This window comes from Aedes albopictus, chromosome 3 (assembly GCF_035046485.1).
Source record: "Aedes albopictus strain Foshan chromosome 3, AalbF5, whole genome shotgun sequence".
In the NCBI taxonomy this organism is placed as follows: Eukaryota; Metazoa; Arthropoda; class Insecta; order Diptera; family Culicidae; genus Aedes; species Aedes albopictus.
Window position 1 is genome coordinate 107,900,113 of NC_085138.1, and position 23,011 is coordinate 107,923,123.

Here is a 23,011-nt window from a genome sequence, read left to right on the forward strand (position 1 = left end):
TCATAAATGTTGTTTGCGCATAGCCTCATAGACGGGAGGTGACGGCAGCATATAGTTTTAGAGCTTAGTTTACCCAAACTCCCCTATACGCTTTTTTATTGTTTTTAAATTTAAATTTAAACAACTTTAACTTGAAACTTCAACGCATGATATGAGTTAATATTAATGAAGAGCTAACCAGTAATATCTCTGCATCCTATGAATTTTGGAAATTTGGGGTACAATGGGGGGGTAAAATGAGAAAAAAACATTCAAAAAGCATGAATCACCATATAACTTGACAAATAGCTTGTTTGGCAGATAATTTCTATACGAATGATTCTTGTACTTACGACATTGCTTCAAGCCTGTTTCATCCCAATTTCCCTAAAAGTATAATCAGTTTTTCCTGTTGCAGTTAATATAATATGTCTTTCATATTATAACATTCTAATTCCAATGAGTATACTTGAAAGATATTATAAATATGACGTTTGAGGGATAATGGGCAATGCTGCTGCTTATTTCTAGGAACTTTGGTATTGAATATGAAGAAATTTATAATCAATACATGAAATGATATTTATAATCCATGTCGCACACTTCCATTATTCACCATTCCAAGCATTTCATGATGAAGAGCTGTAGCGTGAATCTGAAAATATCCGATCTGCTGCTTGCCGATAGACTTTATGGGGGTTGTAGTAACACATTGTAGTAACAAGTCTCCAAAATGCATTCGTTATATTTTTGTAAACGAAATAGCAACTTAAACATCAAATAGGTATTTATTTTATTTTGCTATACGCTAATAATTTGCCAGTCTTATTCCACTTAGCCAAGTATACTACCCGTCATAAGTGTATACTCAAAAAAAGTTTTGCAACAATATTGTATCACATTTACTCACCTTGATATCTCCAATACCTTACAAAGATGTTGTCATCATCAATATTATTCAGAAGCTCAAAAGCAACAACATTTCTGAAAGCGTCATTTTTGTAGGTGTTCTGGTTTAGAGATATCGAGGTGAGTTAGGGTGATTCAATATAATTGCAATACTTTTCGTGAGTCTCTACTTATGAAGGGCAGTGTATGTCTTTTAGTAATAGATACTAGATTTCCTAAGCACATCTCTTTACACATCTGATCATAATCGAAGTCACCTTCATCTGGCGATGCGTTCATTGAAGCAGAATGCTCCCGTTTGTGGCGGTAGTACAATTTCATCGTTTTTTTTATAAAGACATGCTGCCATTATATTTGACGAATTTTGCGCTGGGGATGATTTCCTTGCCAGCTGTTCTCGAACAAACTTATGTCGTAAATACAGTCTTTCACCTGCTTGTTCGCTAACGAAGATCAGTGGTGGATATGGCCAATGCAAAAGAAAAGTTTAGTAATTATTCAAGTTCAATTGCACAAAAAACAAAACTCTTCAGGTTAGATATAAATTCCTCAAGGTGTTGATATTGACTTGATTTTTTGTATTCGGCTAGATACTTTACTGTACGTACTGTGCAAAATCGGACACCCTATCCAAAAAGTCTTGCACCCTAGATTGCATACGCTCAATTCTTTCTTTGCACGAATTGTTTTTGGAGCTATGCGCAAACAACATTTAGTATATTCTTGGAGTTAATAAGCAATGGCTCTTCGTTTGGAAATGTTTGGAATCCGTGGTATAAGGATGGGAACTACTCATATTTGTATGCGGGGAAACTTAAATATTACCAATAATTTGAAATCAAACTCGCCAAAAATGGTTTCTTTAGGAATAAACAATGTGTATTCGATCATTTATTTAGTTATTGTCACGTAAAAAATCATAAATAAATGAATTTCTACCTTGAAAATATACTATTGTCTAAGGGAACGTCCATAAATTACGTCACGCTTTTAGGGGGGAGGGGGGGTTCAGCAAAGTGTGACGACCCATACAAAAATGTCAGAGGTTTCATACAAAAAGTGTGACATAGGGGGGAGGGGGGGTTGAAAATGGTCGATTTTTGCGTGACGTAATTTATGGACGCTCCCTAATTGACCCCACAACACCTTAAAATTCCAACATTTTAATAACTTTTTGTATGCAACGTTACTCATAAGGATTGGGGCGATGGTATCCCAGCGAAATAATCATTAAAATCATAACAAATGCCGTAAAATGACAGAAATTCACAAATTTTAGAGGGAACTGGGGTAAAACGGGCTATATAACTCGTTTCAGAGTAGTTGCCCGTACATGAATCATCCACCAACCAACTCTTGAGAAAATTTGCTTTCGAATAAGCCATTGATGGTCACATAGTGTCTTGTATTAAGAAAGTTATTAATTTTTTCCACCTTTGGGCTTGATTTTGCCCAATGTGCAACGCCTTGGAGATCCGGTCCATCTCTTCAAACTTCGCCTTCTCTGCTTCCGTTGTTGGTGCCACCTTGGTCAGCACATCCGCTACGCCCTTCGCTTCCAGAAACAGGCGCACACGGTAGCTCCAGTTTTGAAAATCTTCTCCGCTTCCACGCAGCAACGGGATGTTGCACGTCAGGTCCTTCGCGCTGGTGCACATAACCTCTTGAATGGACAAACGGGGACTTCAAAAAAGGAAACTCGCGGTTGAACAAATAACGGAACAGAAGGTTTATTGAAGAGTGTTTGAACTGGAGATTTAGTTTGTTGTAATTATTTCTGCAATATAAGAATTCTCTGAATAATCTTCTAGGTGAATCCTAAGAGATATCATTGATAGAATCCTTGGTGGACTTCCTGAACAAGTATTTCGAGAAATACCTGATGAAGCCTTTGCAAGTATCTTTTGAAGACCGAAGTGCTTTGAAGTACTTTTGAAAACATCCTCAAAGACAACACTGTAAGAATTCCTGAAGGAATGCTTAGAGTAGAGAAATGTTGAAATATTCTTGCATTAGATTCATGGAGGCAAATTTTTCTCCAAGAGGCAATCTCTAAAGGCCTGCACATTTGCAAATCAGCGGCACAAAAAGAAAAGTAAAGATAAGTTGGCTGCCAATTTTCCTAGTATTTTTTTTTTAATTTTCATAATTGTAGTGTCGGAGGGTGGCCTTCGGATGCATCACAGAGAGAGAGACGTGTATCCGCGACGTTGGTCTGAATAGAACTGACTTCTTTATTTACATATGAATCCACTACGAGTAGGTGACAGCAAGCACTCTCTAAGATTTATCCATTCATTTCATTAATTTAGTATTACATCAAATTCAAGATAAAACTGAATCAACAATATTTCTCCATAATACACGGTTCGTGGCTGCCGCTCTCCATCCTCGGTCGCGCCCGATGCTCGCCAAGTCACGCTCCACCTGGTCCGCCCATCGTGCTCTCTGCGCTCCACGCCTTCTTGTGCCAACCGGATCAATTGCAAACACCAGCTTTGCAGGGTTGCTGTCCGGCATTCTTGCAACATGATCTGCCCACCGTATCCTTCCGGCTTTGGCCACCTTCTGGATGCTGGGTTCGCCGTAAAGTGCAGCGAGCTCGTGGTTCATTCTTCTCCGCCACACACCGTTCTCCTGCACACCGCCGAAGATCGTCCTAAGCACGCGTCGCTCGAAAACTCCGAGTGCTTGCAAGTCCTCCTCGAGCATGGTCCATGTCTTGTGCCCGTAGAGGATCACCGGTCTTATTAGAGTTTTGTACATGGTGCATTTGCTGCGTGGGTGAATCTTTTTCGACCGCAGTTTCTTCTGGAGCCCGTAGTAGGCCCGACTTCCGCTGATGATGCGCCTCCGAATTTCACGGCTCACGTTGTTGTCAGCCGTCAGTAAGGATCCGAGGTAGACGAATTCCTCCACCACCTCGAAAGTATCCCCGTCTATCGTAACATTACTACCCAGACGGATCCAGTCGTTTTCGGTTCCGCCTACCAGCATGTACTTTGTTTTTGAGGCATTCACCACCAGTCCGACCTTTGCTGCTTCGCGTTTCAGGCGAGTGTACAGCTCTGCCACCGTTCCAAATGTTCTGGCAATAATGTCCATGTCGTCCGCAAAGCACACAAATTGTCCGGCTTTTGTGAAAATCATTCCCCGGCTGTTGAGCCCGGCTCGTCGCATCACACCTTCCAGAGCGATGTTGAAGAGTGGGCATGAGAGTCCATCACCTTGTCGCAGTCCCCGGCGAGATTCGAATGAACTAGTTCACCCGAAACCCTTACGCAGTTTTGCACACCGTCCATCGTCGCTTTAATCAGTCTAGTCAGCTTCCCAGGAAAGCCGTTTTCGTCCATGATTCTCCATAGCTCTGCGCGGTCGATACTGTCGTATGCCGCTTTGAAGTCGATGAACAGGTGATGCGTTGGGACCTGGTATTCATGGCATTTCTGGAGGATTTGCCGTACGGTAAAGATCTGGTCCGTTGTCGACCGGCCATCGATGAAACCAGCCTGATAACTTCCCACGAACTCATTTGTTTTAGGTGACAGACGACGGAAGATGATCTGGGATAGCACTTTGTAGGCAGCATTCAAAATAGTGATCGCCCTGAAGTTCTCGCATTACAAATGGTCGCCATTCTTGTGAATCTGGCAAATTACCTTTTCCTTCCACTCCTCCGGTAGCTGTTCGGTTTCCCAGATCCTGACTATCAGCCGATGCAGACAGGTGTCCAACTTTTCTGGGCCCATCTTGATGAGTTCAGCTGCGATACCATCCTTACCAGCTGCTTTGTTGGTTTTGAGCTGGTGAATGGCATCCTTAACTTCCCTCAGCGTGGGAGTTGGTTTATTTCCGTCCTCCGCTGCACTGGCGTCGTTGTTTCTTCCGTTGCCGTGGGCTCCCGTGCCGTTCTCCACGCCGTTCAGGAGCTGATCGAAGTGCTGCTTCCACCTTTCGATCACCTCACGTCCGTCCGTCAAAAGACCTCCGTCTTTATCCCTGCATATTTCGGCTCGCGGCACGTAGCCGTTGCGGGATGCGTTGAGCTTCTGATAGAACTTCCGTGTTTCTTGGGAACGGCACAGCAGTTCCATTTCTTCACACTCCGCTTCTTCCAGGCGGCGCTCACAGAAAAAAATATTCATGTAAAATTCAGCGAAAAATCATGCACATAAAGGGAATGCTAGAGTTAGTGCATATTTACATGAGATGTCATGTAAAATTACGTTACGTTCGTGTAAATTTCCGCTAATATTCGCGTAACCGGTTGGTGTCCATGATGGCTTACGCGATGGTTGGCGGAAATTTACACGATGGTAATGTAATTTTACATTATATCTCATGTAAAAATGCGCTAACTCTAGCATTCCCTTTATGTGCATGATTTCTCGCTGAATTTTAATTACATATTTTTTCTGTATACCATAGTTATTTCTTTGTGTGCTTTTTCTCCCGAAAGAGGCGGGTCTGCTGTTTCCGCTTCTGTTTAACGTTCCACGTTCTGTCGAGTCCCTTGCTGCAGCTTTACCGCCCTCGCTGCATTCTTCTCCTCCAAAACCGTTCTGCACTCTTCGTTGAACCATTCGTTCCGTCGATTCCGTTCCACGTACCCGATGATGCTCTCGGCTGCGTCGTTGATGGCTGCTTTCACTGTACTCCAGCAGTCCTGTAGAAGGGCCTCATCGAGCTCGCCCTCGTCTGGCAACGCGGCCTCGAGATTCTGCGCGTATGCTGAGGCGACATCCGGTTGCTTCAGTCGCTCTAGGTTGTACCGTGGCGGTCGCCGGTATCGTAAGGTACACCGGGGCAAGTTGAAACGGGTGGGGCAAGATGAAACACGAAGTTTTGAAGTAGATTTTAATACAATTTGGAAATTTGTCCTTCGCTAAAAGATTGTTTGAATCAAAAACTATGTGTTATGGCGATCAAACTGTTTATCATCATTAGAAAACATCATGTTAACCCGCTGTTTCATCTTGCCCCACCCGTTTCAACTTGCCCCGGTGTACCTTACATTGTTGATGACGGAGAGTTTTGGGCGCAGTTTGACCATCACCAGATAGTGGTCGGAGTCGATGTTGGCGCCACGATAGGTCCTGACGTCGATAATGTCGGAGAAGTGCCGTCCGTCAATCAGAACGTGGTCGATTTTAGATTCCGTCTGCTGTGGTGATCTCCAGGTGTAACGATAAGGGAGGCTGTGTTGGAAAAAGGTGCTACGTATGGCCATATTTTTGGAGGCGGCGAAATCAATGAGTCGTAGGCCGTTTTCGTTCGTCTGCTGGTGGGCGCTGAACTTACCAATCGTCGGTCTGAATTCCTCCTCCTGGCCTACCTGAGCGTTCAAATCACCTATGATGATCTTGACGTCGTGGCTTGGGCAGCGGTCGTACTCGCGTTCGAGCTGCGCGTAAAATGCGTCCTTGTCATCATCAGTACTTCCGGAGTGTGGGCTGTGCACGTTTATTATGCTGAAGTTGAAGAATCGGCCCTTGATCCTCAACCTGCACATTCTTTCGTCGATCGGCCACCAACCGATCACGCGCCTCTGCATATCACCCATCACGATGAAAGCTGTTCCCAGCTCGCGTGTGTTGCCGCAGCTCTGGTAGATGGTATGATTACCTCTAAACGTTGACATCATGGATCCTGTCCAACGCATCTCCTGCAGTGCTACGATGCCGAACCCGCGGTCCTTCAGTAGATCGGCGAGTATGCGGGTGCTCCCAATGAAGTTGAGATATCGGCAGTTCCACGTACCGAGTTTCCAATCGCAAGTGCTTTTTGTTCGCTGGGGTCGTTGCCGTTGGTCTCGGTTCGTATTATTCTGTTGCTGATTTTCCGTTACAATGGTTTTTTTACGGCTGGCTCGTAGGGCCTGACACCAACCCCCTACTTTCCGGAGGACCATAGTGCACAGTTGAGCTTAGAGTCCTTCCCTGGCACTCGGACGTAGATCAGCCGCCCCTAACATGGGGATCAGACGCTGTTGTGAGCCGCTCCTCCTGAAGAACAGACGCTCAGGTTTGCCGAAGCTAACCCCCCCTTCCCTGTCAGCCTACGACCAAAGTTCCGACCGGGGTTGGTTACCCGATCTTCCCTAAGGTTGCTCATAGCAAATATCATAAATTAAGAATATTCCCCACTCTTGCGCTGAGCAGGCGAACACTTTTTACCGACAGCAGCGACACGGTATGGCTCGCGGTCGAATTAATTTGCTGCTGCAAAGCTTTAGGCTACTGTGATAGAAAAAATAAACAATGAAAATTTTGAACGAGTTTTAGACGTCATTTTGTTGCTGCTTCTAGGCTCCACGTCCAAGCGTTTTTGATTTTGTGGATGTGTTGGCCTTACGATTTTCGATAAACATTGCAACAGTCTGTCTCTCTAGGCTATAAAAATAATATCCTAGACGGTAGGTATTATGACTTCTAAATTTTCATTGCTTATTCAGCATTTCTTTTTTTTTTTTCAGAGCCCAATCTCAAACAGCCAGAATGCCGCTAGATTCCTCGCTGCACCTCAACACTCTGGCTATCAGAGGGCGAACCACCCGTACGCTTCTTCACAGCCGGAATGGAGGTCACGGCTGACTCCGCTGCACCTGAAAACCCTGTCCAACTGAAGGCTCTGCAACCCACTAAAGGTTCCGCTGCGCCTCGATGTTCCGGCTAGGAAACGGCTGCGTCATCCGCTGCTGGAACGGCTATATGACACGCGGGCCACCTCTGGTTTACTGATGGCACTGCCACTCGCTTGTCCGCTGCTGAAGCAGAGATTCTAGCTGAATCCGTTGCTTCTCAACGTTCCGGATGGCGAAAAGCGACGCCACCCGCTGCCGGAACGGCAATCCCGGCCGGCATTAATCGGATATTAAGTGTTTGTGTTTGCTTGTAATTGTAACGTCAGTTCGTGCTGATTTGATTTAATATATAAATCAATTATGAACAGATCGTACCCAAAATTTTGTTTTTCAATAACTAGGGAAAACAATTAAAATCAAAATGTACAGATTTTTTTTCGTGAGGGCACGCTCCAGATCACGGGTCGGATTTGGTTTGCGATTCATATTAACAGCGCATGCAACCCATAAAAACACAAGTTTCACAGGGCTTCTCCCTGCGACAACTTTTCGATCATTTCTGAAGTTCTATTCTTCGGAATACTCCAACAACATCAAGTTGTGCACATTGTTGTCCATGAACGAGGCCCAGAAATAGTGAAGTTCTATCCCAGATTCAGCAGCTAGAACAGTTTGCAAAATATCCTGCCAATAATGCGACGTTGTTCGTTGTTGACCAACGCCGTGCTACCTACTCCAATGACGTTTACGATGCAGCAAAAAATCAATGCTAACTCGATTATCGTTATTCAAATAGTTTGACTTCCTGCCGCAAGCAAGCGCTGTTGTCGCACGATTCTGTTCGCCGATCGATAGTATGGATAATGCAAGAGTGGGTTATCTTGTACTTAAAAATCTTTGCTCATAGTTTCCGGCCGGTACCGCGTGGAGGTAGGGATAGGAGTTGCTGGGCAGAGGCTAGTGGATCACAATGGGATCTGAATTGCGCAGCATACCCAGCCTTTACCGTGCCAAGATTTATCCATACAATATTCATAATAATAGTGGCGTGGACACTACAATAATCAACTCCACTAATTTCGCTCCATAACCGCCGATAGTTTCCATTGTTTGCTTTAAAATTTATATTTCTTCAACAATTGAAAAATTTACCGCGCTGAAAATGGGACCCAAAAAAATAAATCCAAAATACTTCCGACACCACCCATAGTAGTGGAAGGGACACTCTTCTCTCGCCTCTCTCCATATCAGGCGCGCGCGCGATTTCCACCGTAGTTACGAGTTCCACAACGGGCAACACGTGCTTTTCGCCGGTAGATACCAGCATTAAAACGCGCGCGCTCCGTACGAACTTATACCACATAGTAAACAAACCGGTCTTCCAGTGAGCGATCTCCACGCGTTTTGCGTTCAGCTCTCCCTGAGCTCACCTGCTCAAAAGCTCTGAGTACCACACCGGCTGCGGCATATGGCGGGGTTGTGCAAACTGCCGTCACTCACTAGCCATGTGATTACAGACACGGCGTCGGCAACGGCATTCCAGGAAAGCGCAACAGACACCGTCGTAGATGCCGTCGCCGCCGCCGTCGTCGTCGTCGTCAACGACGTCGGATTGTATATCTACATTTTATCAGTCAGCCAGCCAGCAGCAGCATTCCGACTCCGACCGACCCTCTCCCGTGTCGTGTCCGTGTGTTGGAAACTGGAGCAACCGGGTTCAGCAGGTCTCTATGGGTGTGGGTGGGGAACGGGTGTGATGGAAGGCGGACAGACAGCGACCCGCCGCCGCAGAATAATTCCAAGATCACTGCTGCTGCTGCAGCTCAGTTATCATCGAATGCTTGAACCGGTCGGTTCGGTTTCTCTGGGTCCGCGCCTGGTGTCTTGTCGCTTCCGCTTCGGTGCTTGTGCTTCCTTCTCCGGGGTTCGGTGTCTGGAAGGACGTGTGACGACAAGGATTATTAAGATTTGGAGCAGATAATTGAACTTTGATCCGGAGTGGGGCGGTGGAGAAGAACCGCTGTTTTTTTTTTCCTTCTTGGATTGATGACACTGGCTGTTGACGAATACGCCGACACACACCGCAGGGAGCCTTTCGAGTGCTGGGAGATTGATTTTGTTGTCGGGAGGATTAACGGAATCATCCCCCACTTGGCGAGGGCTGGCCGATAGTGCGCGAATTTGGTTGAAGTGCTCCCTCACTCGGTGGATGATATGTACGTGACACGGCACCTGCGGGATGGCGAATAACCCGCGTGGGGAGCAAAGTGGAAGTGGCATGTCTGATGGGATGAGCATAATGAATTGAAGAAGCGTGCTAAACGACAAGTGTTGAAAAGTGAGCGATTCGTGAAGAAAATCCGTGAACCGTTTATGGTCTGTGCAAGCGAAAATTCGGACAAGCACGTCCGGTTATTCAAAATGGGTCGTTCAGGAGTGGTTGCAAATTCGGCTGAGAATGGCTTGGAAAACGAAACACCAGAATAAATTTGAAAGTGAGTGCAATTCTATTTATCTACTATTAAGAAGAACTATTTAGGGGTTAAGGCTATGGATCACCAATCCGGAGACCAATCCGGAGTGCTCAAAGAACACTAAGTTGAAGCGAGGCAGGCTAAGTCCCAGTGCGGACGTAGAGCCATAAATGAAGAAGAAGAAGAAGAACTCAAAAAGTTGCCAAGGTCGGAAGGAAAAGTGAAAAGTTTGTGGACTCGCGAAATGGAATAGTGAATTTGGCCTGTACAGAGTAGTCATTTATGCACGAGCACTTTTTATCATCGATTCGAAATGCATTTTTTATAATTTAACTTAACAGCTTTGGCGACGACTGTTTGGTAGACTTTTTGGGTATTTTTGTGGCGTTTCAGTCTTTTCAGGGATCAAAAACAACTATATGTTTTCTATTTCCAACGTTTCGATCCAATAAGGATCGAAACGTTGGAAATAGAAAACATATAGTTGTTTTTGATCCCTGAAAAGACTGAAACGCCACAAAAATAATTTAACTTATTTCTGGTTTTGAAAATCAGACAATTTTGAACTGATTTGCATAGAGGAGAAAATTTAAAATGATTGCATGATGGCAAGAAAACGAAGAGTTTTGTGAGCAATACAAACCTGAAAAAATACCGATAGGAAAAAATAACGTGAATAATTTTTGGACACAGCTCTGGGTAAAATCTCTAAAAAAAAATTTCGGAAGGAATCCCTGTCATATTTATGGGAAGAAGCTCGACAGAGAATCCGGGAAGAGTTCCTGCAGGCATTACTAAATCGGATTCCGGGAGAATCCTTGGAAGAGTTTGGGACACATTCTACGGGCCCCGTATCATCAATACCAATTTTTCAAAGTTGAGTTATAGCATATTTGACATTTTTATCACATTCTACATTACTTTTGTCATCCAAAAATGTATTTGACATGATATTAGTGTTACGATAAATATAAATTGAATGACAATTTAGATTAACATTAAAATCGTGATTTTAAGTCTTTTAGGCACACTTTTCATCCAAACTATCGTATTTTAAACACCAACACACTGATTTTTCAAAAGTCTTCCATCATTTGTAGATAAATGTATGTAGATTTTTTAGCATAAAAAGATTTTTAATCGGAAGACTTTACAACTCTGAAATATGGCTGATCATAGTATGGGTTTTTATTGCGTTGTAACGTCACGAAAAATCAACATTTTTAATTTTTATTCAAATACGGAAAATGTTACAAATATGAGATTTTGTATGCTCTTTGTACTCGAAAAGACCTTTCAAATGAGATTAAAAAAAAGAAAATCGGTTCACGGAAGCCTGAGTTTCACCTGGTTGAAGTTTGCGTTGTAACGTCACGAAAAAAAGTTCTGTGGAAAAGACCAAATTTTTCTGGCTTTTACGGCTTCTGAATTGGACAAACGTAGTTCTATATTCAAAACAGTTTCGTTCTCGTTGTGTATGAGCTCTTTTTCGAGATACCGTTTATAAATTGCGTACCATTGCCGGTTAATAAACTACGTAGACTTTTGAAGGACGGGGAGATGGTGTTTGGCCAAAATCTACTATGTAATTGTACTGCGATATTGTAAATTTTTTTAATCGTAATCTAGTACCATTCAAACCGAAAATTTCTGTGATATGAGTGGCCAACAGAAACGAAACACTGACGAAATTACAAAGTTATTAAGTTGGTCAAAGACTTACAGTTGATGGATAGTTTGAAAGAGAACTTACAAATTTTAAATTTCATACATCTCAGGATCCCTTTTACATAGAAATACGATTTCTTCGGCAAAGTTGTTTGGTAAGTAATGGACTTGCAGTTGATTTACCAATAGATGCGAGATTTTGCCACTAGAAGACGTTAGTTTCCACTTTGCAAAAGCAGGCAAGGGATTAGAATTTCTTGAAAAGTATTCTACAAGCTGGAACTTTTTTCACTTAGGACATATTGTATTCAAATCAAATTGTAATCAAAGATCAATATATAATTCTTAACTTTTAAAATTTTATTTGATTTGATTCACTTATTCCTTAGATATAAGACTTAATAGAACACAGTCAAAAATATTATTGTGCTTAAAGCGCTCCATCTTTGTGTAGAGCTAACCAATCAAGTCCAAAATTGTAGATATTACAGATAACAAGATGGGGAACTATCAGTCAAAATTTGAGAATTTTTGATATATTTTATAAAAAGTTTCGGCTTGTTGAATGTGTTTTGGGTAATTAATAAAATTGGCATGCTTTTGAAAACTGAAACCACCACTGTGTGGCAGAAATTAATAACATACGGCTATTAAACTGAAAGTCTAGTGATCTACCAAACAACTTTAATGAAGCAACCATCTTTCCAATTAATCACGATCCTGAGATATGTAAAACTAAAAATGCGTATGCCCTCTAGCGCCTCCTAGTGGAAGGATATGAAATCATACGGCCAATCAGTTGAAAGTTATTGACCAGCCAAACAATTTTGTCGAGGACACCAACTGTCTAAATTTTAGGATCTTGAAATATATGGGATGGATATTACGTCAGTGTTACATCTATTTTTGATATAACAAGAATCACCGACAAACAGACGTAACACCTACGAAATTGAAACTCATATGTATGTCGGGACTCTAATTACTTAGACTTTAGACTTTTAGAATGTTGATGTCTTTGGAAAAGTTGTTTAACTTGTCCAAAATTTTCAGTTTAAAAGCCGTTTGGTTCAAGTTTCTAACTGACTAGTGGTAGTTGAAATTTTGAAAAATAGTGCACTTTATATTTATTCAAAAAATATTCAACATGTTGTAACTTCTTATAAAGTGCCCAAAGATTTTGCCAAAAAATAGTTTCTCAACTAATCAAAATTTATTGAAAACTTTTTTCTAAATTATTGTAAACTTTTAATAAGCGTCTCCCAGTGTGTCTGAATCTCACATCCAATAGTAAATCAGCTGTAAATTTTTGACTTATTAAACAATTTTACCGAAGACACTAACTCTCTGAGTAATTATGACTCTGACATATAAATGATGGATTTTTTTTTGTCAGAATTAGGTCTATTTGTCTCTGGAATCACATAAATTGATGCCCCTAAGTGGTATTCAGATCCTCAGGTATGTCTTTGGTTCAATAACTGCTCGCACATCTTAAAGCGTTTTTAATTGAATCAATGACATTGCATAAATTATTGAAAAAATGTTTAATTCGACGGCGTGATTAGATTTATGCTGCAAAATCTAAATATCTGGCGGTGCGAAGTATTGGATATCAACGGTTTAGTCTTTGGGACAATATTAGATGAATATGGGTGGTACTAGGCCGAAGATGGGTACCATTAACCTTCATGAAGGAGTTTTCATACTGCTGATAGCAATAACTTAGCCCTCCGAGCCATTTATCACAAAACGGATTTTCAATAGAATAAAGTTGCTCTTGGAGCAATAAAAATAATGCAATAATATATTCTCAAATTCGGGCAATTTTGTCTGATTATTCTGATTAAAAAATGATGTGCATTTTCGTTACAACGCGAGCAGAACCCTGTTTGAAACTGAACGTTGTAACGTCACGAAATGTAAAAGTCGATTATCCAAAAAACGAATCCGAAATGTAAATGTTTTATTTCACTGCATTGAAGAACAAACCAATAAATTTCAATGGTGGGAGAAATTTTCAGTTTAAAATACAAATCCGAGCAAGTTTTTCAAGATGTTGGTTGCGCGGTAGAGGGGGTCGAATTCTAGCGCGTTGTAACGTTACGCTACTAATACGCATTTTAAACAATTTTTTCTAATGAAAACTAAATGTTAAAGAGGTCAAACATATCGGAAATTTAACAAGGAATCTGAATATGATAAAATATTTTGAGGTTTACAGTCGTTTTTATGAATTAAAGTACAAAATCTGACTACGGTTGCGTAGAAACGTTGTAACGTCACGGTAGAATGTGCCTTATCTCGACGACGTGATGAGTTATATGCTGAAAAATTTAAATATCTGGCGGTGAAATATAACGGATCCAAGCGCGCTAGTCTTTGGAATAAAACTAGAAGAATATGGGTGATACTAAACCAAAGATGGGTGCCGGTGTCATTAACCTTCATGAAGGAGTATTCATACTATCGATAGCAATAACTTGGCCCTCCGAGCCATTTATCTCAAAACGGATTTTCAATAGAATAAAGTTCCCCTTGAAGCAGTGAAGATAATGCAATGATATATTCACAAATTCGGGTAAATTTGGCTGATTTTTCTCATTCTAACATGATGTGCATTTTCGTGACGTTACAACGCGAGCAGAACCCTGTTTGAAACTGAACGGGCGTTGTAACGTCACGAAATGTAAAAGTCGATCATTCAAAAACAAATTCGAAATTTAAATGTTTTATTCCATTGAATTGAAGAACAAACCAATAAATTTCAATGGTGGAAAAAAAATTCAGAATAACATAAAAATCCGAGCAGATTTTTTAAGATGTTGGTAGCGCGTTAGAGAGGGTCGGATTCTAGCGCGTTGTAACGTCACGCTACAAATACGCATTTTAAACACGTTTTTCTAATGCAAACTAAATGTTCAATAGGTCAAATATATCAAAAATTTTACAAGGAATCCGAATATGAAAAAATATTTCGCGGTTTACGCTCGTTTTCATGAGTTATAGAGGAAAATCTGACTACGAATGCGTCAAAACGTTGTAACGTCACGGTAGAATGTGTCTTGGATAGAAATCTCAGGATGAATTGATGGTAGATTTCCGATGAATATCTCTGGAATAACTTACGGGTGAATTTTTTGAGAGAGTTTTGAAATGAGTCGCTGGAAGAAGTGAAACAACTGATTAGGGGAGACTGGGGAGACTTGATCCCTTTTTCTTAATTTACCTGAAACTTTAAGAAAAAACACAAACCTAGATCCGATTTCCGTACAAAATGGCAGGCAAACATCTATTGCAAGTTTATACACAACAGAAGGCCTTTAAATTATTGTTAAAGTTTTCAAAACTGTGTTTTTATGGAGGCATGTCTTATGATGTATTTTTCAAAAATGGGTGACACTTGATCCCCCTTTGAGCACATGGTTTATTTTAAGGGAAAATAATTCCAGAGTCTTCCTTTTCATTTTCTTTTCGAGTTTTCTTGTATTTTCGATGAATATGGAGTGTTTGAAATTGTAAGATTTCCTTAAATTTTTAAGGATATGCCGTATTTTCAAAATGGGGAGACTTGATCCCCCTTTTCTTTGTTTGTACTAAATTTATAATAATCTGACACATTTTATCGTTGAAAAGACTAGAATTCCAAGTAAATGGAGGCTCCCGAATAGAATTTTATTTTTCACATGTATAATGTGTGTGTAATCCTCGAGGGATCAAGTCTCCCCATGTCACTGTTGTGTATACTAAGCTGAATTAATTAAAATATGTTAACAACAGCCTTATTTGGATAAATAAGTTTGTAAGTATTTTATTTAAACTATGTGCTGTGAAATTTTGACATGATTTGGTTCAATTTTCACAAAGTTATTGAGATTTTTCGGAATCGCCTAAAAAATTTCTGAAGGTCTGAAAACAAACCATCAGCCGTAAAAAAAACTAGGGGTGGGTAATGTCTGAGACATAACCGCATTGTTGACGTAGGACAAAGGCTGGAATGAGGTTCCGACTTTTATATATTGAAATGGGCCCTTTAATTTGAAGTCTTAAATCAGCTGATTTTTCGTGTCATTGTTGTCCGACCTTCGTAAATAAATGCATAACGAATTTATCACATAACGTCGGTTTCCTGCAATAGGGGCACAACTCAAAATATGTCATTTTTGAGATTTTGATGGCAAATGATGAAAAACTATGTAAAATTTCATCTCACAAAGACCCGTTCCAAAATTCGATGAGAAACGCGAGATTTGGGCATTTTCACCAATTTTCCGCAGTAAGGGCACAACTCAAAATCAGTCAATTTTTTCAATAGTCGTTGAAAAATAGTTGTCAAAAATTCATGAAACAGATAGTCCTTTAGCCCCTTTCAATGATACAACAATCAAAATTTGTTTACTTTTGTCAAATGATGAGAGAAATAAGTGAATTTGCAGGAGGTGCTTCATGATTGCCAATTTTCAAACGCTTATTCTGAAAATTCACATTTTTTGAGTTGTGCCCCTATTGCAGGAAACCGACGATAAAAGGCCTACACAATGGCAAAATTCAAATCGGCGGAGTGATGTGTTGATTAAAGTTGTTACCTATGTGATCCATTTCACTGAACGCATTCATAAGATGTTAATTAGTTAAACCTTCCGTAACTCGCGCGGTTGGCCATCACTTGAGGGTTGAGTATTATTTTATTTTGAAGATAAATGTTCAACCGTAGTTTGAAAGAATTTTCGTCGAAAGGAAAGAATGATTATAATATTGAAAGGCGTTAAGCCATAGCTTCCCAAACATCATATTGCGATCGCAACAATCATTAAAATAACTAAAATTGCCGCTATGAAATTAACAGATGGAGCCACCGTAGCCATGTGTATTTGACACAACTCAATTGCTAGATTCAACAATACGTTGTATAGCTACGCGAACAACAATTAGAGGCCGGCTATGCTGTTGCTAAGTTTTCAGTCTGTCGCTTTTAATTATCCGATTCATAACTCTGGAGGAATAATTTTCACTGGTCCTGAAAAGAACCTTTTAAATAACAGGAGATTTCGGCAAGACAATTGAAAATTATCCGCACTGAATGCTGGAAGCCATCGAAAACTGCCATCGCTTACTGCCGTGGATGAGATTCCTGGTTCTTCTTCTTCTTCTTGGCGTAACGTCCTCACTGGGACAAAGCCTGCTTCTCAGCTTAGTGTTCTATGAGCACTTCCAAAGTAATTAACTGAGAGCTTCCTCTGCCAATGACCATTTTGCATGTGCATATCGTGTGGCAGGCACGAAGATACTCTATGCCCAAGGAAGTCAAGGAAATTTCCTTTACGAAAAGAGATCCTGGACCGACCGGGAATCGAACCCGTTACCCTCAGCATGGTCATGCTGAATACCCGTGCGTTTACCGCCTCGGCTATATGGGCCCTGTTCCATATAGCCTGAGATTCCTGGTTCCAGATTCTAGAGATTCCTGGTTCTATCAGCTAAATAGCCGAGAGTCATCGCAGGATTGGTGCGCAGCTGCGGAGGTGACATCCATTCCCTTTGACTGATTCAACGAAAATGACGGAAGAAAACAGAGGTCACTGCTTTTATTCCCCTTGATTAGTAGATTAGGCTCCTCCCATTTGGCTGGCTTTCCAGTTTATTTCGTTTGCATGACCCGCCCCGAATGCTCCAGACGCATCAAGCAACTAACCAACCGAGAAATGAGCAAACCACCAGCGGGTAACCAAACGATCAACTTTTAAGCGCAAACCGACATTCGGTTCTTCAGATTTGTGCTCTAGAAAATTCTAGGTGTGGCTTCGTCATATATTCACCTTCAAACATTTTCGAAAAATGTTTAAACTTAATTTTAATTAAACAATGTTTCACGCAAAATAGTTCGGATAGAATAATGCGTTGTTAAATTCCGGGTGGAACCATTAGGCCATTAGTGACCGGTTTCATCATTATTGCTGGGCCACCAAGTATTCAATCTTTCACTTCTCAATTGCACCACACTTTTCTCGTTCGATGGAATGAAATTAGCAGATTCACAAACTCTTAAGGAATAATTAACGGTGGTCCTGAACAAGACCGTTTGATTAATTGACGATTTTAGGAACGAAATGGCATGAATTCACCATGTCACGCAATGCGTGTTGGTTTTCTCCGTGCTGAATGATAAACGCCACCGAAAACTGGACCGCCGTGGATTACAATAATGACCAGTTTCACTATTGCTGGCAACGATGCTCTGTCTTTTGCTTTTTGGTTGCACTACATCTCGATCGATGTTGGAAATTATCCAATTAACTCTTGAGGAATCATTTTCGATGGTCCTGAAAAGGACCGGTTTGAATAATGGACGATTTTGATGCATTCAAAATGCCATGCAATGCGTGTTGGTTTTCGCTGCGGAGTGCGGAGAATGCTGGACGCCGTCGAAAATTGGCCCACCGCCGCTGCCATGGATGCGATTCCAAGTGCTATCATCAGCACGATATCCGAGAGTAGTCGCTGGGTTGTTGTGCTGCTGCCTTGCTGGAGGTGACATCCACCTCCAACCTCCTTGACTGATCCAACGAAAATGACGAAAGAAAACAGAGAACACTGCTTTTATACCCCTAGATTGGCAGATGAAGCTCCTCCCATTCGGCTGGCTTTTCAGTTAATTTCGTTTGCATGACCCGCCCCTTATGCTCCAGATGCATCAAACGATTAATCAACCGAGAAATGAGAAAATTTCCATTGAACGGATAATGTAACCAAAATATTAGATGATTTAGATCATTTTAATTTGGAAAATGTTAGAATTGAAACATTTTTCACGCAAAATGGTCCGGATATGATAATGCGTTGCCAAAGTCCGGGTGGAACAATTAGACGTCATAATTGTTGCTGGCTGAGTTACCAAGCATTCAAAATCATTCACTTTTCGGTTGTACTACACTTTTCCCGTTCGTTGGAATGGAATTATCCGATTCACAGCTCTTGAAAAATCATTTTCGATGGTCCTTAAATTAGGAGGAAAATTAAATGAATTCACTATGCCACTATGCGTGTTTGTTTTCTCCGCACTAAATGCTGAACGCCACCGAAAACTGGCCCGCCGCTTGCTGCCGTGCATGCGATTAATGACCGGCTTTGCTTTTGCTGAGAAACGCCGCTCTGTCCTTGCTTTGCACTAGGTTCACCTTTCTCGATCGAGGGTGGGAATTCATCCAATTAACTCTTGAGAAATCTTTTTCGATGGTCCTGAAAAGAACCGTTTGAATAATGGACGATTTTGATGAATTTACAATGCCACGCAATTCGTGTTGGTTTTCTCCGCGCTCAACGCTAGACGCAATCGAAAACTGGCCCGCCGCTTGCTGTTGTGAATGAGATTCCTGGTGCTATCAGTACGATAGCCAAGTGTCGTCGCTGAGTCGATGTGCCGCTGCCCAGCTCGAGGTGTCACCTCGACGGTGGTCGAAATGGAACTGACGATCAGCTCTCGCATGATCGCATTCCTTCCTGCATCGTAGTTGCCCCCACGATGCGCACCAATCAGAGAGCGTTGGTATACTGAACGAGAAAATTTGGCCGCTACCCATATTTATAGATTTCAGCGATTTCAATGTCTAACTTTAAAACAACTTTTCAACTATTTATCAATGATTTTTAGGTTCACCGAATATTACAAATTGAACGCGGGAGTTTCATCTCTCGGATAACGGGATTTGTTTATCATTTCGTTCAGTGGGAAAGGTACTGTGAGCGTTTAAAATCTTTCACTCAAACGTAACGCTCTTGGTTTCATAAATTTTGAAATGACACCGGGTATAGAAAACAGAGACGTAGTCCTACGTCAAAATATGCAATGTACAATTGAAATCACTTGTAGCCAAAACATAGTCGTTTGTCCAGGAGTAGTTTTGGAAAAATTATGCTAGAAGAAAAATGTTTTTGATTCCGAGTAAATAGGGGGGGAACAAGTCTCCCCAGGGATCAAGTCTCCTCAGTCTCCCCTACCGTCAAGACGCCATTCACCGTGGGGGCTCCATTCACCGTGTGCCTTCGAATATTTTTTCATTATTTCCATATTACAGTTGAATGATATGACAATTTCCCTTCAATTTCACCAATACAACACTAATGTATTGCTACCATGTCAAAGCGCTCATTAGAAACATTTAAAAGTATCATTTTGACACTAAAGTGTGTTTACATGAAGCGGGTTTCTTCTCGTTCACTGCATTCATAGTGAAAAAACGAAAACTGGGCTAAGGTGATTTAAGCGATTAACTAAATGTGGTAACGTTTTTATTCCACCAAGAAGCAATTAAATTCACATATCAGGTATGTATTTTGCATTACCGAAGTAAGTTTAACAAGAAAGTACGATCACTCGTACTTTTTGATTGAAACAAAAAGGCACGGTAAATGGGTACCCTAAAAATCAATGGTCTCCATTCACCGTGCCCCACATTGTCCCATATATCTAGAAAAAATTGAAAATTTGAACATTCGTTTTTATAATAAAATCTTGCAAGTTATTACTAGAATGAATTTAAACGAAGAAAATTCCCTTGGCTGGGTTGTTTTTATCATTTTTAAACAAAATAGAATAAAATTTCTCATACACGGTGAATGGTGACCTACCACGGAATCAGGCGACCTTACTACCCTCTACTAATTGTACTATATCACCAAATTTTGTGAAAAATTTTCTACTTCTGTGGATATTGCTTTAATTTTAACCTATAATGAAGGTAATTGAAAGGTAATTAAAAGAAGTGTTATAAACAATGTTTATAAGACTGGTGTCAAATGACAGCCCTTATTTGCCCCGAATCCTCTTAAATCCACGGTGAATGGTGCCTTGACGGTACCATCAATAAGTTTCCCAAATTGATGATGGCTTTGTTAAAAATGTTGCTTTTCTATATGAAGTGTTCTCAAGATTCAGGAACATTTTGGCTAACGTCGATGGAAAGAACATGAGTACATATTCAACGAGAAAGGCACTATCACCACTAGGTGGATCAATCTGGGTTTTTTTCCTTCTAAACCATAGGGGGATAATCTGCAAACAGACACCCTAATATCAATAATAGGGTAGTGTGGGGCTGAGGCCGTCTTCTACAATAATAGTAAATGCCAGGACTCTCTCCTCGTACCTATGGTCGCCAAACCCTACCCGGAATCACCAATATGGTATTGCTTCAGAGAGGGGCTAGTGCACATCGCACCCTCAAGGTTAACTGCGTAGCCTAGCAGCAACGAACATCGATGACTCGCTCTGAAGAGTCCATCACGGTAACATGCTTGCGCTTAGCCAGTTTCCCGAGTGGTCCTCGCCACTCCCTTTGTCCTCGGAAGGCGGGCAGGGTCAACCCCGCCCGCGCCCTACTGCTGAGCGGACATCAAGAACTGATGCCCACGTGCAACCCGATCTGACCTGCCCGCAAAGGAAGGGTATCACTACCCTTCAGGCCCTACCAGATGCACCCGAAGGTTGCAGATAACAGAGTCTCACCTACCCCGACCCTTGCCGGGGACCCCTTTCCAACCGCGGGCTCGGATCCAGCCCAGTAGACCGACGCCACGACAGCACCGCTACCGGGACTTCCTCTCCGCGGCCACTTAATCGCTGTAAAGGTCGGTCTCGACCGCAGGGCACCGGTGTAACCTACGAAGCCGACTCCGAACCCCTGGACCACCTCTTGTACTACATGTGGACTAGCCATTCTCCGAGTCCACGCGCCACCTCCTCTGTAGCTCCCAGACGATATGGGTGATAGCCGTTGAAACGGCGTTCAAGCCAAACTCATCCCTTCACATCCTCTGGACCAAGTTGTCCGGAGTTGTGGCCTCCCCGCATGTGGCAAGCATGCGGTCATGCATTGTGCGAAAACGCGGGCACACGAACAAAACGTGTTCCGCCGTTTTCTCTAAACCATTGCACACTGGGCATTCGGGAGAATCCGCATGCCCGAAACGGTGTAGATACTGTCGGAAGCAACCATGACCTGTAAGGACCTGTGTCAGGTGGAATGTAACTTCCCCATGGCGCCTATTAATCCAATTATCTACATTTGGTATCAACCTATGGGTCCACCTTCCTTTGGTGGAACTGTCCCACGCGCGCTGCCAGTTGACCATGGAGGCCATCCTGGCAGTCCTGCGTATGCCTCTTGTGGCGCGCATTTCGAAGCACTCCATGTTCTCACTGATAAGGATACTGATAGGCACCATACCAGTAATGACGCAGAGAGCATCGTGTGACACGGTACGGTACGCGCTCGTAACCCTCACACACATAAGCCTGTAAGTACTTTCCAGCTTCCGTCGGTAGCATTCAGTACTTAGCGCGGTGCCCCACGCCGGGCCGCCATACCAAAGTATGGACATAGCAACACTAGCCAGTAGCTTGCGCTTACTGGCGTACACCGCAGAGCTCTTGGACATCATCCGGGACAGTGCCGCAATAGCTGTGGAGGCTCTTTTACAGGCATAATCGACGTGGCTACCGAAGGTAAGCTTATCGTCGATCATCATGCCCAAGTGTTTGACGGAGCGCTTTGACAGGATAGTGCACTCTTCTACACTGATCTCCATCTGCTGCTCCGACTTCAGATTGTTTACAACCGTCACCTCTGTCTTGTGGTGAGCCAGCTCCAGTTTCCTGGACCGCATCCACGCCTCCACAACCTTGATCGAGTGGTTGGTAGTCAACTTTACCTCCTCGATCGTTTCACCGTAGACTTCGAGCGTAATGTCGTCGGCAAATCCGACAATCATCACTCCCACTGGGTACTCTAACCTCAACACCTCGTCGTACATGACATTCCATAACACCGGACCCAGGATGGCACCTTGCGGGACTCCTGAGGTTATGTGAAAGCACTTCCGACCCACCTCCGTGTCGTAAACTAGTACACGATTCTGAAAGTAGCTTTCGAGAATCTTGTACAAGTACCCCGGTATCCCCAGACGCAGGACCGTCACGAATGAACTTCATTGTTTAAAGTGACGTTAATAAAAAAGGCCCAGACGCAGGAGCGCATCGGCAATAGCAGACCAGCTGGCGCTATCGAACGCATTCCTTACATCCAGAGTCTCTACCGCACAGAAGCGAATTCCCCTCCTCTTAGGCTCGAGTGCTTTCTCGGCGGTTTTTGTAACCGACAAGATAGCCTCTACGGTGGACCTCCCCTTCCGGAAGGCGTACTGGTTTCCCCATTTTCGCCCTCGGTGAACCTCAACATTCTATTGAGGATGATCTTTCGAGCACCTTCCCCGCCGTGTCAATCAAGCATATTGGTCTATATGCCGACGGGTCTCCGGCTGGTTTCCTCGCCTTTGGCAATAGTATCAGGCTCTGCCTCTTCCAAGCTTCTGGGAAAACTCCCTCGTCCAGGCATTTCTGCAT

General features: G+C 42.4%; 1 protein-coding gene across 6 annotated transcripts in view; it reads left to right on the top strand.

Annotated features, from left to right (window-relative positions):
* Window positions 1–9,009: 9,009 nt before the first annotated feature.
* Window positions 9,010–23,011, top strand: part of LOC109416018 (neuropeptide F receptor) — a 410,464-nt gene continuing 396,462 nt past the window's right edge. For 5 of the 6 annotated variants that reach the window (XM_062859327.1, XM_062859331.1, XM_062859332.1 and 2 more), the window contains exon 1: window positions 9,010–9,966. The gene's annotated coding sequence lies outside the window, so the exon portion shown is untranslated. The remainder of the gene's footprint in view (window positions 9,967–23,011) is intronic. The other variant, XM_062859330.1, reaches the window with a different exon arrangement.